This window comes from Gallus gallus, chromosome 8, assembly GCF_016699485.2.
Source record: "Gallus gallus isolate bGalGal1 chromosome 8, bGalGal1.mat.broiler.GRCg7b, whole genome shotgun sequence".
NCBI lineage: Eukaryota > Metazoa > Chordata > Aves > Galliformes > Phasianidae > Gallus > Gallus gallus.
In genome coordinates this window covers 5,646,870-5,662,517 of record NC_052539.1, presented here as the reverse complement: position 1 = coordinate 5,662,517, position 15,648 = coordinate 5,646,870, and the positions used below count along the sequence as shown (strand labels likewise).

The following is a 15,648-nucleotide window of genomic DNA, read 5'->3' as shown; positions in this document are numbered from 1 at the left end:
CCTCCTGTCGGCTTTGCTGTTTTTCCTCCTCTCCAGCTCCTCGCTTGCAGCAGCTGCCGTGCTTGTGGGAGGCTGGGCGGCTGTAAATCACTGCGGGATGGTTTATGGTGGCTGCCGGCTCTGCTCCAACCCGCTGCCCTTCCAGACTGCCTGGGAACAGCCGGTGTTAGTGCAGGGAGAGAGGCTCCAGCCCATCCCCGTGCTCCCACCACAGCCCACCCCTGTGTCTTTCTGCAGGTCCCTCAGACCCGGCTGTCGATTGCGGGGTGCCAAATAGTAGTGAAACACTGTTAGGGCTTGCTTGTAGGTGGGCTTGCCATGGAGAATGTTGGTGGCCGAAGTGTGAGATGTGCATGGGGCACTGAGGTGTTGGGGCAGTGAGCATCAGGCCACGATCCCGGAGCCCATGTCTGCTATAAGGGCAGGGTGTTTGGCTCTGGGACCCTCTAGCCTTGTGGGATGACTTCTCCTTGCTGCTTGCTTCCATGCACAGCTTCACCTTGATGCAGCAATGCCTGATGGGTGCAGGATGCCAGCTTGCATGCCGCCATGGGAGCTCTGTATTCAGCAGCAGGGATGCATCCTGCCAAAGCCTGGGCTGTCCGTTGGGTGAAGGAAGCTACGGGGAAGGAGCTGGTTGTGCAGGGCTGTGCCAAGCTTTGGGAGACGGCTGCAAGAGCCTGGCGAGGGCAAGATGTCCCTGTGTGCGCTGCTGTGCTCCACCCAGGGAGAGGCTGCACCCAGGCTGCTTGCATAAACTGTTTGTGGAGGGTGAGGAGAGCCATGGCCCAGGGCATTGAGCAGCTCGCTATGCTGGGTCCTTAGTTCCTGGAGCCTTTTGTTCCTGTAACCTTCTTCTCTCTGCTTCTCATCCCCTTTCCTTGAGCCTCCTGTCCTATCAGGACACGTAGAAGCTACAAAGCACACGTGGTGCAAGGATAACCAGCATGACCCATCACTTCCTAGCTCTGCACGCTCCCAGCATGGATGCAGAAGGAGACACGGGTCTTCAGATTGACTTGAGCATAGGTGGAATAATGATGCATGCAGCAAAGTCACTGCTCCAGTTGCCCATAGGTACAGTTGCTGGGTACCACAGGGCTGGCTATGGTGTTAACAGGGAAAACCTCAGCACTGGCTCACCCAGGCTCCCCTGGGAAATAGTATAAAGGCACGGAGTATGGGATATTCTATAGGATGGTGTAGAATCATAGAATCATTAAGGTTGGAAAGACCAGTAAGATCATTTAGTTTAACCATCAGCCCTTCCCCACCATGCCCACTAACTGTGACCCTCAATGCCAGATCTCCATGGTTCTTGAGCACCTCCAGTGACACAATATAGGATATAGGCACAGTCTACAGCTAGCTGTAGAAAACAGCAGGCCAACCAGCAGTTCAAGAGCTGAATTTCATAAAGGATGTGGCTGCAGCGTGAGGAAATGTGTTGGTTTTGCCCAAGTCTAAAGTAAAGAAGAGATTGAGCTCAGCCCAGAGGACGCCAAGAGCACCAGAGGTGACCTTCCTGCTGCTTTTCAGACCTCAGAGGAGATTTCCCTGGCAGAGCGACTCGGTTTTCTTTGCAGCAAAGATAATCTCCCCCCACCCCCCCTCCCCTGCTGAATACTCTGGCTTTCTGGCTTTGCACCAAATAGCAAAGTCAACATGAAATATACCCTCATTTGCTGGGCCTCCTCTTCCCAGCCATCCTCCAGCAAAGAGGAGTGATGGAGCATCTGCTCTTCTACCCACAGCCCCGTTCCAGGGCTGGGTCTTTGTTTTACTTCAGAGGTGGTGCCAGGAGCTTAGAAACCCTTTCAAACCCACGGTGTATGGTGAGGAGCAGTGCTGCCGGGACGAAGAAACTCAGACCCTCATCTGCTGCAGCTTTCTTGCACCAGCTCTTCATCTCCGTCCCATGGAGGGGACCACAGTGGACCCACAGGGTGGCCCTGGGACCAGGTGGTGGACACGGGCGGATGGACCCACCTTCCACACCCAGAGCTCAACTACCACCTCTAGAAGCCAAAATGCAAAGAGGTGAGAATGCTGGCATGGGGCTGTGCATGCAAACACGTATATTGCCGCTATGGGGCTGCCTTCCATTTAAAATGTACAGTGCAGACTCTTCCAGCAGCGCTTCCAGGATCCTGTGCTTCTTTCCAGGGCTGCAGAGATAACTCTGGCAAATGGCAGCGTCTCCATTGAGACTGCTGTGCCTGGGGTGAGGCTTTGCCCTGAGGTGCTGCTCTCCCCACCACCTGCACCCATGTGCACTGTGCTATCCAAAGGCCCCTTCCAAAGGTCATTTCCTGCTGTAGTTAAAAAGGGAAAACACGGTTTGCGTTGCAGCCAAGGATTGTCTGTGCTCTACAGCTCTACACCGTGCATGCAGTTGGGTATGGCAAAGCCCTCGGGCCCCATTCATCCCAGGCACCCTCTGTGCCCAGATCCCTTGCACACATGGCAGCCTGCTCCAAGCCTCGTGGGCACACGTCCACTCTCACACCCCCAAAGGAAGCCCCCAAGATGCCAACCATTCAGACTCCCCTTTGTTCCCTTCTTGTGCCATCTGATTGCAAACCCTGCACTGCAGCACTGGGGCTTTGCCTACATGGGAGCTGACTTTGCACACAACGAGATGAAGAGCAAATTCCCCTTTAACCTTGATAGGACCCAGACTGTTTGGCATATGTGTATTGGGCAGCAGCATCAAATTGCATCTCTGGGGCAGCAGAACTGTGGAACAACTCCTCAGTGATGGGCAGTGTTTTGGCACTGCTCGTGGCAAACCTGGATTGTGTCAGATAGCCGTGTGCTGAACTGGGGATAACTGCTGATCTGGGGAGCGAGGCTGGGGACCCTTCAACCTTTCTGCCTGAAGAGGGGGCAGTTCTCACAGCCATCACTCCCACCAGCATAGGAACAGGGGGAAAAAAATCCTTGAAGCAGCTTCTTGCGTCTCTGCTGCCTTTGGGGCCAGAGCCCCGCAGAGACCAGGGGATGCTGTTTGTCACAGCCCAGCTTGCTGTCCCCAGTCTGCATCCAGCAATGCCAACACCAGGCAATGCCAACAATGGGCAGTGCTGTGCCACATCAATGCTGCATCAGGAGGAAAGCAGCCTTCAGGAGCTGGCATGGGCTGGTGTGTGATGCTGTCACTGATCTGGGCGTGCTGCTGTGCCACCAGCACCACCCACACTGTTCTGCACCAGCTCTGCCTTGCTGCTGGCTGCGGGCACCTCACACCCACACGTGTTGCACCGAAAGCAAACACCCAGCCCTCCAGCATCATCAGTGTGACCCTCCTGCAGCAGCCAGGGTGTTTTACATTGAAAGTAACCCAGGGGGATCTGGCAGATCCCAGCAGCCCAGGAGACTCAGGATCCCCAAGCCTTGGCTTGCAGGCAAGATTTGCACCAGCAGCATTGTCCCATGCATGCCCCAGCCCCATTGCAAGCACAGCATCTTGTCCCAGGGCACCCACAGCTTCACCTTGCTCAAAAGCTGGGATCACCATCAAGACAACTTTGTTAGGTCCGGAGCTGACATGCACAGAGGTCCTCATTACCTTGGGTTAAGGATGCTGGATATAGAAGAGCATTCTGTAATGTAGCACCTCTTCCAGGATCTCGGCTGCTGCAGCTGATTTCGGCCGTGCAGCCACACTGCAGGTTGAGATGAGCTAAAATAAGCAGCGATCCCACGCAAGCCTCTGGAGCAGCTGTGCTCGGAGCAGATTTGGGTGTGAAGGGGCTGGCTGCGTGGTCAGGCATATCTCAACGTTGGGCAGCCCATCCTAAGGATGTGCCTTTGCGAAGAAACCCACCCAGAGGCAAAAATGAATTGCCTGAAGGCTCAGGATGTGCTACCGCATAGGCAAAGAGCTGGACCTCCTCTCCTTTCTCACCAAAGCCTCAGCACACGGGGACAGCCAGGCATCCCCCAGCCACGCTGCATGCAGGGACCTGAGGATGTAACGAGGTGCTGAAAATGAGGAAGCAGCGTGTGGGACATAAATCACAGCTGGAGGCTCGGCCGGCTCTGCCCTGACCTGGAAGCTGACCTTGGCTGCACTGCTTGAGCTCCTCAGATCCTGGCTGGGAAACCCATTGGATAAAGAGAGGGACAGCAAGGCTGGGCCCGGACTATAAATCTCCTGGAGATGAGGAAGCTGGCTGCACTCACAGGCAGTGTGCTTTGGGCTCCGAGCACCATCCTGGTGGGACAGCAATGGAGAGGCAGGTGGGGACATCAGTGGAGATGCTCACATCACAGCACACACCTATATCTACCTCTCTGTGCAGGGACCTCAATGGCTGGGTACCTATTAAAGCCCACAGGGACAGAGCAACCATTGCACCCCGCTTTGTCCCATTATTCATGCAGCCCTGGGGGCAGACTTTACTTTTGCTTCTGCCCCCATCCATCACCTTGCTGCAGCTGAAGCAATAAAACCAAACGGAGAGGGACTGTGCCATGCACTTGCGAGCACGGAGGAGCAGTGTGGATGCAAGAAGCAGAAAAAAAACCCCTCCTCATTTATATAGAAATACACATATAAATGCTCACACAGAGTTTTTCTGGCCGCCTGCCCGAGCTGCATCTGCTCCCCAATGCAGAGCACAAGACCACTCACTCTCTGGCTTTTCGATGAGAAGAATTTCAGCAATTTTTGGCATGCTCAGGAAGAGGGGGTGGGCTCACACCAGTGGCCGTTGAGAGCTATGGGAAAGCACCACCAGATGCATCTCTTCGTGCAGAATACCTGGGGAAACATGGGGACACCTCCACCCACCCCTCTCCATGGGCTGCGAAGCCCTTCACGTCCCTCTCCCAGTTCTTCCTTCCCAGCCATCCCCACCACGCCACAGAGCTTCAAGCCCATTTAAAAGCGAAGCCAAGGAAGGAGAAATACGATTACTGGGTCAGAGATTTATCTCCTGCAAGGCACCGTGTCTGCTGAAACAAAACTTGCCATTTGTATGGCCCCAGTAATTTCATAAGCAGCCCTGGATGCAGGGATGAGGTATGGCTGTTCCCAAGGAGCTGCCTTCGTTCTGACAGATGTGCTGCTCTGTCCGTGCCTGCTCTGCTCTGCTCTGCTCTGCTCTGCTCTGCTCTGCCCAGGCTTTGCAGGGAGCAGATGGGGATAGGACCCCGTTGAGGGCTTTTACACGGGAGCAGAGCTGCAGCCCTGGGGCCCACCTGCACAGCTCTACCCATGCTGCAGGGATGGACACATCCCAGACTGCTGGGCACTAATTATAGCCAACGCGAGCCTGTTTTCCACGGAGTGCTGCTCACGTGGTCAATCAGCACTCAGGTTCCATGAATGGACTCACGTGAGCTGAGCCCCTCGAACAGCCAATGCTGCACTTCTCACAACCTGGCATGTTTCCCAACGAGCCGTGTCCAGGAGAGGGCAGGGCTGGCCGCGACCACTCAGGGCAGCCGACATTTCGGGAGCCATGATTTCCAGCCAAGGTCAACCTAGAGATGCCCTTTTCCTCCTTGCTTTGGGAGCTGAAACCCCGCTTGCAGAGGCTTGCAGCAGCACAGCTTGTTCCTTTGCTGTCCCCAGGCTGTCCCCACTCACACCGTGTTCCTTTGCTGTCCCCACGCTGTCCCCACTCACACCATGTTCCTGCTGCTGAGCCATCGTCTGCTGAGAGGCACCGTGTGCCCTGGAGAGCACAGCTGATGTTAACAGCTATGTAAGATTGCAGTGGGTGAGGGTGCCTCAGCCATACCAAGCACTGGGGGCGGCAGGGGCAGAAAGAGGGCCGGTGTATCCTCAGCTTACAGCACCTCCAGCAGCTATTCCCTGTCCAAAGATACGTTAGGAGATGTCAGAAATCCCCTCCCCGTGGGGCCATGTGCCAAGCTTGGGCACCAGAAGTGGAGGCAGCAGCTGGGAAGGACAGAGGAATCCTTGAGCTACAGAATAGCTTGGGTTGGAGGGGAACTTAACGACCATAGGGCTCCAACCCCTACCATGGGCTGACTGCTCCCTACCAGCTCAGGCTGCCCAGGGCCCTATCAAGCCTGGCCCTGAAGGAAGCTGAGGAGGAGCTGGGTGGGAGGAGATGACCAGAACAACCAAAGAGCAGAGCGTTATCTGAGCAATGCTTTCTCCCGAAACAACATCTTTACCCCTTCCCGAGACTCACCTGGCCTTGCCCCGGCAGCAGCCCCTGTTAATGTTTAATCCTGCTGGGCAGGATGGCACACTGGTGCTGGCACAGCGTGGTGTCACTTGGAGGCGTTGTCACCACGGGGGGACACCCATGGGTGGTGGGACGTGCGTTGCCCACTGGCGTCAGCACCTGGCTCCCTCAGCTGGGGTGAAGCAGCTTTGTGGGGCTCACGCAGGGACAGATGGATATGAGGCTGAGCCCATGGGATCCACCGCGCCAGGGACCAGCTCTGGGGCTTGGAGCTCCTGGGGGGCTCGTGGTGGGGGAGCTGAGCTGTAGGGTGATGCACAGCATGGGTGCTCAGAGCATTGGTGTGAGCACTGGGGGAAAAATATGGATTCCTCAAGAGCAAACAGAGCTGGACTTTATTGCCTTTAAAATGCAACTAGCACAAACAGAGGCAAAAGTGCAAACACTGATAAAGGCTAGAATATTTCATGCTATGCAAACAACCAGGAGTGGAGGGGGTGTGTTGAAACGAAGGGGTGATGGGGAGTGAGGGCACTGTGCTGTGATGCAGAACCTGGGCTGGTGTGCAGGCAGCCCTGTGTGCCCTGTGCTCTACCTGCAGCTGCCACCTCTGTCTTCTGCTCCTTCTTGGGGTGACCATTGACATGCCATGCCATATGGGATGGTGACCCCAGTTGCCTGCTCCTAGCGCCCATGCTCTCTGCAGGGCACGTTTTGCAGAGCACGCAGTGCCGTGCACAAGAAACTCTGCCAGCCCTGACGTGACAGCACCAGGAGCCAGATCACCATAGGTGGGGATTAAGGTCTTCAAAGGATGTCCAGGCTACTGCCTCCTCTTAGGATTACTGAGCAAGTAGGGAAAAGCCAGCAAAGTGGGTCAAAAGGAGAAAAGGAGAGACTGCGGGCTGATCCCTGGGGGGGCCACCCAGCCTTTGTTTCAGCCCAGCTGCTGGGCTGCCAGCTCTTGATTCAGCCAGGCCTCTCCAGGGGGAGGATGTGGGGAACTGTCCCAGTTTGAGTCCATTTCCTGGTGGATGAAACCAGTGCAGGAGCTCCCAGGCGCAGAGCAGAGGTGACGCACATCAGGGTGATACCAAGGACAATCTGCTGGCAGCCAGGAGGCAATGGGGGATCAGAGAGCCACAGCGCAGGCAGGGAAACAGCCAGGTGAAGCACACAGAGCCAACAGCACCCAAACCCTCTGCCCCAGAGCCACCTGAGTCCCCAGCAGTCAGACGCAAGGGGTGGTCGATGCAGTCGGCTTTTCCAGCTGTACCCACCCCTTGGGCACTAAGAGCTGTCAGGCTGAAAATGCACAGCTCCCCGGGGAGCAGGAGAGCTATTTTGGAGCTTGCAGCAGCCCACATTATTTCCGGCAGCCAGCATTAAGCTATGCAGGCATCTGGCTGCGCAGGTACGGAGCAGCTCGTTTGGAAGCACTGCTCGGTGATTACCATTTTGCTGAGTTTTCCCACATTTCCATTTCTTCTCTGTGCTGCTGGGATGCGGGGAAATGATTTTCTTCCTGTGCTGGATGGGACCGGGGGGGGGGGGGGGGGGGATCTGTGTGTGCGTGTTATGCTCACGGTGTCTCCTCACCCGCAGCAATGTGTGCACCCAACTTTGGGCAGAAAGCCCTGCAAGCGGTGACATCGGTGCCTGGCCGATGGGACAGATGGGTTTGCCTTGGGAACAACCCCCCCTCTCCCCAGCTTCCTGCACACCTGCACAGAGGATGGCTGCATGCCCCTCTGCCCTATGTCAGGATCAGGCGGCTGCATCACGCGCCCGAGCATCACCACGGCCGGCAGTCGGTGCCAGCAAATCGCAGCCTTTGTGCTGGGTCACCCCCCCTTTGCATCCCCTTAATAGCCCCTTTCTGCACCCGGGGAACGTGATCCTGCATCACCCCATCCTGCTGGAGGACCCGGCTCTGCTGGGTGCGTGCACAGCCTGACCCAAGCCCTGCATCTTGAGGTTGGTAGCAGAGCCAACTTTGGGCTATTTCGGGTTGGTGCATTCGGAAGAATCTCTGTGACTGCCATATAAACCCATTGCATTTGGCTTCCACCAAAACGAGCATTATCCTTCAATCTTCACTTATTCTCCCCCTGGCAGGCGTTTGGCAGCCGAACGGTGATTTGGGCATGCGGGGGAAGAGGAGCACAACTTTGGGCATCCCAACACGAGGGCTGATATTTGGCCCCTGGCCGGGAACACGGACCACCTCGCCAAGCTGCTGTTCCCGTTTGTCATTCAGCGCTAAGGAAATCTGCGCCATTCTCTGTCATCCTCCCCATCCCGGAGGATAATTGATGCTAACGTCATTTCAGCTCGGTCCAGCTGCCAGGCTCAGGAACAGATGTTTTATTGTTCCAATTGAGAACAAAACAAAAAAGCAAACCCCCCCCCCCCCCCCCCCCCCCCCCCCCCCCCCCCCCAAAAAAAATAAAAGCAGCGCCGCTCAGCTGATTTGTGCTTGCGATGAGGTTAGCCACAGCTTCCTCACCCCAAAAATACACAAAGAGGGAACAGCAGCCCCAGGGGAGACCCAGGCCTACAGGAAAGGCAAGATTTATCCATCCAGCTCAGTGCAAACCTCTTCCCTATGGGTAAGCGTGGCACCTCTCCTGTGCAGAAGTGGGAAACGCAAACCGCTCGAGTGATCTCCCCTACGTGGCCGAAGCGGAGGCACGGGGCTGCGGGTGAAGCCTACGTGAGCATCTTTTGACACCTCCTGGTGTGTGCCACATGCTTGTCACCGCTGCTGGCAGCGCACCGTGTTCTCACCCTGCTCCATGAGGTGGGGGTGGTAAGGATCTGATCTTCGTCGTACCACTGGGTGAGCACCAACGGGACCGAGCTACCACGTCCCCCACTTTGCTGTCCGCTGGTGTGCTCCCATCCCATTCCAAACACCCTCTGTCCCGTACATGCTTTGTAATACATTCCTTTGGAGGGACGTTGAGGGGCCTCAGAAGCCTGCAGGGTGTTAACCTGCAGGGGCAGTGCACGGAGGCAGCCCTGTGCCCCACGCAACACCACCAGCTTCAAATGCAGCACTGCATCGTAGTAGACTGCACTGTAGACTGCAAGGAGACCTAGGAAGGAGATGGCATGGAAAATATTTGCTCCATGAAGTCAGTGCTCTCTTCACCTCTCCGTGCAGGGGACTTTGGACACTGGAGGGCAGCCACCTCCTGTGTGCTCCTGCTCCAGGGAGAGGCCCAATGGAAAGCACAAGTGGAAAGTTGTGCAGGAGGCAAAGCAACTGAGCCTTCAGCAGCTGTGGCTTGCGCTTGCTATTAGGGGAAACAGCCTGCTTTGAAGGAGCTTTGGGTGCTGCAGAGCTGAGCTGCTGGCTGGTGGTCAGCTTTGCCTCTTGTCCAAGGAACCCCAACCAAGTTCTGTGTGTGTCTATATGTATGCATGTGCACGCACAGATGCAGCAGCCCTATTTATGACCCCAAGCAGGAGGAGCGCCAGGCAGAGCTGCCAGCTCTGGGATGCTCTCAGCGCTGATTCAGGCAGTGGGATGGGTGCCTGAATTACTCACTGCCTGCTGAGCCCCAGCCCCAGTAGGACATGTCAGTGGGAGTGATGTCTGCAGCCAGTCAGTGGTGTCACTCCACCGTGAAGCATCCTTCTTGCATCACAGCCCGGTGATGCTGAGAGCCCATTGCGCACTATGGGACTCACTCCACATCCCATTGCCGGTGCCATTGCTCAGCCCCAAAGCCTGGCATCTGGGACACTTGAGCCCCGGCTCAGCTGTTGGCTGTTGGAGGAGCAGGACGGGCGCATGGAGCAGGGCTGCAGGCTGGAATTCCACTCACCACGGGGACCTCGTGCCTGCGGTGCGCTCTAAAAATACAAACAAAGCAGCGGGTGGGGAGAAACCCACCCTGCTCCCCATAGGGTCTGTCCAGCTCCTTCCCGTTGCTCCTGCAGCAAAGCAATCAAGCATAGAAAATTAACCAGACTCTCTTCTTCCCGACTGTGAGCTGAAGAATATTGCTGGAGATTGAACTAATGAGCGTAACTAATGATGCTCCCATTGCTGTATGCCTTGCATCCCGGGACGTGCCACCTCATGCTCTGCCGCCACGGGAAGGCATCGAGGTGCCTGCGCAGGGAGCAGCTAATGCAGGGAGCTGATCGAGTTACAGGCCAGCTATTGTATCATGTTTACCCTCTCCCCACGCGTATCCTGTGCTCAGAGGATTCCTGGAAGCAGGAGACCATGCTGCACCCTCCTGCCATACAAACACGCCGTCTGTGCCGAAACCAAAGCCTGCACGTGACTGTGGCCGACCTCACCCCTTCCAACCCTCCTCCTCCTCCTCCTCCTGCTGCCTGCTTCCAGCACAGGGCTGGCCCCATCTCTTCTGATTATAATCCTTTTTTTCCTCTTGTCTTCTTTTAACCCTGCCTTTTAATTTAAAGCAGAAGGGGCGACACCGGCAGAAACGCGGCAGGAGAGGAAGCTGTGGGAGCCCAGCCCAAACTGCTGGGGCAGCCCTGCCCTGGGATGAGTAAGGGGTGTGAGTCAGAGCGAGCCCTGAGTGGCTCTGACAGATCCAGATAGAAGGCCTGTGCTCTGTACGTCAGAGCATCATAAGATTGGGAAAGACCTACAAGATCACCGAGTCCAACCCCAGCCCATCCATGTCATTTCAGCCCCACATCTCACAGTACCACTTCATCTCCACAGATCTGTAACCCCTCCAGGGATGGTGACCCCACCACTGCCCCGGGCTGCCCGGCACAGTGATGGTTGGGGGGGAGCCCGTGGGGTGCCGGGATGTGAGTTCTTTCCACGCTCACTTTTAGCATGAGTTCTCCCATCACATCTGCGTGTTCTTGTCCCCTCCCACCTCCCTTTACTTACAAACACACACGTAAGCCCGGCGCAGTCCCAGCCTGCAGCCAGGCTCCTGTCAGCACCCACTATCTCTGTGTCCTCAGCAAACTGCGTAAAAATAACAGCAGGAGGACCCTGCTGATCTGCAGGCATTTTCCAAGAGCGGGCGAGAAGCAAGGTGGTGGGTGATGGGAAGCATGAGGAGCATCATGAGGTGCAGCTGTTCCCATGGGCAATGCGTTCCTGTCATGCCTGCATCCCCAAAAATGGACCCTGTGGTCCCTATAAGAGCAGAGAGAGCTTGCACTTCCCAGCACCATGGGGACCCCATCCCACTGCAGGTCCCACACTGCGTGCCCCTGTTCCACCTCTGCCCCAGATCCGGAGCTCTGCACGGCTGCACATCTGGAAGGGCAGCGGCACGCCGGGCACTTCCCTATGGCACACAGCTGGGAATTGAGCACGCTGCTGCATTGTGTGGGGCAGGGAGGGTCTCGCTGGTGGTATTATTCCGAGCTGGCCCCGAGACCAGGCGAAACAAAAGCTCCTTCCTTGCCAAAGGCAGGGCTGGCGAGAGGCGGCCACAGCAGATGAGGGTTGGGCTGTTTTCTGGGCTTCTTTCAGTGTTTAAATTTAGCCCGAGATTGAAATGTTGCAGACGTGAGCCCTTCTGGTTAGCCAGCATTGTGGCCAGTGTCAACACGAGCTTTTGCCACGCGCTGTGCACAGCAAGCACCCTTCCCTCCCCAGCCCCAGGCAGAGCCCTCCAAGTCCACGAGCACAGAAACCACCCAGGCAACTCTCCAGGGATCCACAGTGGCTGGGTAAAGTGCTCCAGTTGGAATAATGTATTTTGGGGGGGGATATTCAGTGTACATGGAGACAAAGAACGGTGCTTGCAAGTCTCTCTCTCCTTTTCAGGATCACAGATGGCTCTCCAGAGGTGGTGGGGAGGTCAGCAGGTGGTGGCACCTGCAACGCCTTGTGTCACCTTGCCTTTATTTTGGGGCACAGAAGGGCTCAGTGGCTTTTGGCCTCTCACACTCCAGCTCTCCAGGCTGACCATCGCTTGGGAAGGGAGCCAAGCTCTGCACCCTTACCTTATTGCCATCTGTAGTGGAGATGCTGAGTCACAGCCTGAAGCAGTGATTGAGCACCTGGTGGGAAGGCAGGGCCAACCCAGGGTAGCTCAGGTGTATGCAATGAACCTGAGTGACCTGAAGGGATGGAGCCAGGATCCACCCCTTCCCAGACCTCATTTAAGGGTTGGCAGTGGAGATGAGAGCATCTCATGCTGGAGATCCCTGCCTATCTGTGGTCTTCTGAAGGTAGGTAGCTTCTTTTGTTTGTTCCTGTGCCTATAGCTGTTGTATTTGAGCAAATTCTTGCTTTGCTATTCTGCTGTCATTGCTGTGCTTTCCATTGCATTGCACCATCCCTGTCTTTCCTTTGTCTTCCATTTTCCCCACCTTGCTCCAGAGCACTGTAAGTGGTCTCAGGGAAAAACGTCTGCCCACAGTGGCTCTCCCCTCTGCACTCAAACCCTCTGACAGGATGGATTGTTTTCCCCCCACATACATGATTTAAGGGCTGCAACCAGAAGTTTCCATTGTGCTTGCCCATCTCCCACCTGGGATGCTGGGTATGGTCCAGTCCTTACCGAAGGTTGTCACCAAGCTCCTGCTTGGATTGGCCATTGGACTGACAGCAGGCAAAGAAGGAATCAGGAGGAATGCTGTTTATTTGCTGGACTTCTGCAAACAATTAATATGGCCTTGTCCTTTGCATGAACCTGCTTTGGTAAGGATCCTATTCATACCCAATGATTCCTTAAGAAAAGAAAGTTGCTTGCAAGCAGTCTGGCTCCTGTCTGCTCTATGCTTGCAGGCTCCTGCTATGGGATAAGAGAGATGCTCCCAGCTCTCGAGGGTTTTTGCACAGACCTTGTAGTGCATAGACTGTAAATGAAGCTAAGAAACAGGGAATGGTGGGAAACTGCTCCTACTCAACATGGCACCGGGTCATGTCTTGCAGCTGCCTTCCTCAAAGAGGTATCTGCCCCCAAATCCAGTTTGTCTCATGTCTGATGCACGTGGATGTTGCCAGATAATAAGTGCCAGAATAGAGCCAGCCTGGTGAGAGCCTTGCATTGATGGACACGGAAATATTGCAATTGGTGGATGGAAGACAAATGGACTAAAAGCATCAAACTCCTTTACGCTCCCCAAGTAAGAATACAGATGGCTGGATATCTAATTCTGTGGCTAGTTAAGGTCTGAGGGAAGCTGATAGATCTCCTGAGGGATGAGCTGGGTTCCACTACTCTGCAGCAGGGTTCAGATGGAGGAGGATGCACAGAAAGCCTTTGGGCGCAGCAAGTCTTGAGGAAGCACAAAGGTAGCTTTGTCTGGAGTATATCAACCCTCTTCTTAAACAGCAATTCTGACTCGAAGACAAATGAATGACACACTCACAACGATATGCTCCTCTCTAGGAAGGAATCCACGAGCATGCACTGGCCATGCACAAGCTGGAGAGAGTAGCAACGTAGCTTTGGGGAGCTCTTCATGGCAAGGAGAATTAATTGGGTTTGCTGAGTTGCTGAAGCCCATGCTCTGCTGAATGTGTGGCTCATCAAGGAACAAGCATCGAGGGAAGATGCTGCCTACTACACAAGGAGGATCTTAACACGAACATAATCAAACTTAATTGCTCTGCTGAAGTGTTGATTGATCATGAAGACCTCAGGAACAGAGCTTAGCTGTAATTAAATCAGCTCTATTGTTGCTCCTGAAATACCCATTTGTTCCTTAGGGAAAGATTCTGGTTGCTCAGGATGCCCATGGGGAGCAGAGCTGAACCCCACTGGGTCTTTGCACCATAAAGACCCCCATAATATACCTCCAGGATGGGCTGGGCTTGGAGATGGACTGGATTACTTGAGCAGCACTAATAGCTCCATTAATGAATCCAAAAGGAGCATTGGCTAGCTATGGGCTTAACAAGAACCTTCTGCAGTCTCTGTCTCTATGGCATAAAGCCTTTGGGTTAGCATTGCAGGAATCCCTGATATTTTTTTGGGGACACGGGTGAGTGGGTATGATTGGGGTTGGACTTGATGATGACAGTGGTCACTTCCAACTTTAATGATTCTATGACTCTAGGTGTTCTCCAAAGGTTTCTTTGGCCTTGGCCAAGGGAAAGCACATTGGGATTCAAGTTCCTTTGGGTCATGCTCTGTTCTCCAGCTGCAATGTGCCTCACAAATACATAGGGCAGCTTTTGGGGTCCTCACCACCTTGCTAATTTCTAGTTTTCCTGGCTCAAATCAGAGGGAAATATATCTTTGTGTGTGTACCTGATGCAATCCTTTGCCTTTTAAATGCAGGGCAGTGATCCTTGCACACCTCAGGGCAGGAGCACAAAGCGCTGTGTCCCTTGGCTGCTCCTTGTGGGTGAGGAGGCATCAAGTCAGTGCTGAGATGGGTGCTGCTGCATCCCTGCAGCAAGGATGGGGGCTGTGGGTGAGGGCAGCCAGCAGTGCAGATGCCAGCAGCTCCCGTTGCTAAGGCTGTGAGGGCTGAACCTTTGGAAATTAGGTAAAAGGTCTGAACACAGCACTTTTTCCTCCCCCAGCAGCCCCTCTTCCTGCACGGTGCTGGAGGAAGGCAGCTGGGAGCAAGGATTAACTCTCACCATCCCAGGGGCTTTCCAGACACATGGAGCAGCACTGTGCACCATGCATGGCATTGCAGGGATGGGATGGATGAGCACATCTCTGAGGAGTGCAGGGCTGTGCATCCCCCTCACCCTGCTGTGATGAGCCAGAGATGTTTCTAAGCGCTGCTGTATCCTCTCTGGCCTCCATAATAAGGTCAGATTTTAAGGGGCTTTGTTCTGGTGGATGGAGCTGCTTTGGGATGGGATTTTAACATCCTGGGTGGATTTTGGCATTCCTGCACTCACGTGCATCCCTGGACAGACCCATCAAGTTCCCTCTATGTGCCCAAGGTGATGAGCAAGGTTGGCACGCTAGTGATGCTGGTGGCACTGTTAACAGGTGCCCACCCACATGCTGAGACTCTCCATGTCCCAGACCCATGTGCACCCCACGGGTGCTCCTTGGCAATCCCCTTATGCTGCTGTACCCACCTAGGATATGGCACAGAGGTCCCCTGCTCAGCCAGCCTCCCTCACCCTCACTGTGGCACAGCCTGCATCTCACTGGCACAGCTTCAGGAAGCTCAGCGGGGCAGGGGAAGCTCAACAAAAGGAGCTTTGTTCGTCCTTCCTCGCCCCAGCCTCAGTGTCACACCTACCAGGTGGAGTCACCTTCCCACGGAAGCACCTCCTGCAGTGCAGGGTGGCTGGGAGCCAGCCAGGCAGGATGCAGCCCCATCTCTGCCTGTCTCCCACCCTGTGCCTCTTTCCCAGAGCAGTGCAGCTGGAAGCTAAGGAAAGCACCACCCGTGTGCTATTTTTTGCTCTTTACGCCCTGTTTGCATGGGAAAGTTAGGATGGGTAAACGAAAGGTGTTCAGCACTTGAAGTTTAAAGGGAAAGGAGTTATCTCTGCCTGAGTCAGCTAGGAAACCCCCTAGCTGCTGTTGACACA

At 55.1% G+C, this 15,648-nt stretch overlaps 1 protein-coding gene across 1 annotated transcript in view; it reads left to right on the top strand.

The window, feature by feature from the left end:
* The window catches only part of ZNF648 (zinc finger protein 648), a 34,760-nt gene extending 25,628 nt beyond the window's left edge, over nt 1-9,132 (top strand). The window contains exon 11 of the mRNA XM_046898208.1: nt 8,289-9,132. The gene's annotated coding sequence lies outside the window, so the exon portion shown is untranslated. The remainder of the gene's footprint in view (nt 1-8,288) is intronic.
* Nucleotides 9,133-15,648: the final 6,516 nt, after the last annotated feature.